The following is a 2,409-nucleotide window of genomic DNA, read 5'->3' on the forward strand; positions in this document are numbered from 1 at the left end:
TCCCTGGTCCAAGAATATACAAACCATTACATAATCTAAATAAAATCTCCAAATAATGGGGGAGACCAAACCATCTTTTACCACCACAAGAAGCTTCAAGTGCCAGAATTGGGGTAAATCTTTGGGAAACTCCTGCTAATTAAGGTTGAAGTCTACGCCTGACAGGATAATATTTTGAACTTGGTATATAATGGAGGAGTCCTTTTATTGGCAGGGCTTCTCTTCTCTGACCTTGTCTGGGAAGTTCAAAAATCCCACACATCTCTATTTGCAGAATGTCACATAGCCTTGGTTCAGATTACATGTTCAACATGTTTCTCCTCAAAAGAACCTGTTGAGCTAGCACCTGAAATTCCTGAAATCATTCTGTATGCATTTGAGTATCATAAGCCTTCAGCCAATGACTTTTGCCCATCCTGATTATTCTGACCCCCACCCCCACCCAAAATTATATAAGCCTTGAATCACCCCCAGCAAAGTTATTCTTCCTGGTCGAGGTGTCACTTTCTTATGTACTCACTGGACTTCTGACCACCATCCCTCTTCCATCCGTTATCTCTCTTCTCTCGCCCTTGTGGACTAATTATGATTCTGAAGAGGTCAAAATAGCAGGACAAACTCCATCTTGCTCTCCAAACTCCATTTTAAGTTACTTGCCCACAGAGTGACATGGCCCCCACCCATGGGCCCCCAGAGAAAGAGACCACAAAGTGTTTTTAGCAGTCCAAAATAGACATACCAGCTGTGGTCAGCTTACACTAACAGGATAAACTGGTCACAATAATAGGATGAATTAAGAAAACATGAGTTGTTCCTAGGTCAAGATTCCCCTTTTAGATGTGTGGTCTCTCCTTGTTTGAACAGATGTTATGCACCAATCAGTTTAAAGGTCAACATTCCTTTACCCACATACCCAATCATGTAATGCCAAGGCTTAGAAGTCCTTGCTTCCAATTTTTCCCTATATAAACCCTAAGTCCCTAGACATGGGTGTAACTTTCCTAATCTGTTGTGTCAGGAAGGTTTGTGACTAAAGTCCAAACTTGAATAAAGACTCTCATGTGCTTGCATCAGAGTTGTGGTCCCTGGTAGTCTCTTGTTCGAGGCATAACAATTCCTGGGGTAAGGGAGGATCACATACATCCAATTGAGCTGCTGGCCAAAAGGGTGTCCCATTGTAATCTTCAAACAATCCAGGCTGCTACCAAGTCTACAGGTTGCTTTCCACAAGCTGTCAGCAAGGCCCTATTTCTGAATATGACTTCTACACAAATTACTGACCATGGAGAAGTTGAGCCAGTGCAGTGCGTACATGTTCTATGTTCTGTGTTCTAGAGTTTTTGGTAGAGGAAGGTTCTCTGCACAGTTCCAAAAGAAAAATGTAAACACCAACCCAACAAACCTTTGATTGGCAATGGTGTCTTGTACTAGTCAGGGCTTTCTAGAGTCACAGAACTATGGAACGAATATGAAGGGAATTTATTGGAATGATTTACAGGCTGCAGTCCAGCTAACCCAACAATGGGCAGCTGTGAATGGAAAGTCCAAGAAACTACTAGTTGCTCAGTCCCATGAGGCTGAGTGTTTCAACCGGTCTTCTGTATAAGCAAGAATCCTGTATAAGTAGGCTCCAATAGATATGTTGGCAAAGTAAGTACTGTGGGGAGCCACAACCCCTGGGGCTGCACCCCAACATGGCGCCTACAGGAAGAGAGTTCTTATAATAAACAAGTCCTTATTTGGCTGCTGCTGTTATCCCTGATGATCATTGGCTGAGCTTGCTCACCTGGCAAAGCTACGTTGCCTGGTATGATTGGTTGGTGTGAATGCATATATATTGGGCTTTTCCCGGAGTTCGTGGGAGATGAAGGGAGATAAAGATTGAAGCTTGCTGAATAAACTGCTGTAAGAAGAACTGGTGGTTGCATCTTCCTTGCTGTGGTCAAGAGAGGACGCAACAAATAGTGGCCTGTACGGGGACCCGACTCCCCCACTGAAGAGTTCAGAACTTTCAGCAGTCAGTGTTTGCCAGCAGGGTAAGTTCTTGGTAAGTAGGACTTACAACCCCAGGAGTTTGGGGAAAACCCCTCATCAAGGACTCAGAACCTTCTGCAGTCGGAGCAGTGCACTTGTAACTTCCCAGGTAAGGTAGGAATCCGTGACAAGAACGGGTAAATTTGCTCCCTCTGTAGGTAAAGACAGAGCAGAATCGTTTACGAAGTAGCGAACCAAAAGTAAAAGTGGTAGGAGTGTAAATTGCTTTCATTATGGGCGCTTCTTCATCGCACCCGATTCTTTTGGCTCTTAATAAGCTGCTGAGACCCATCTGGAGGCTAGTTAAGAGTTGCCTGCATGATCAGGATCAGCGATGTAGCGAGGCAGTGGAATTGTATCCTGATCTTGCAGATC

The sequence above is a fragment of the Mus pahari genome, chromosome X (assembly GCF_900095145.1).
Source record: "Mus pahari chromosome X, PAHARI_EIJ_v1.1, whole genome shotgun sequence".
Classification (NCBI taxonomy): domain Eukaryota; kingdom Metazoa; phylum Chordata; class Mammalia; order Rodentia; family Muridae; genus Mus; species Mus pahari.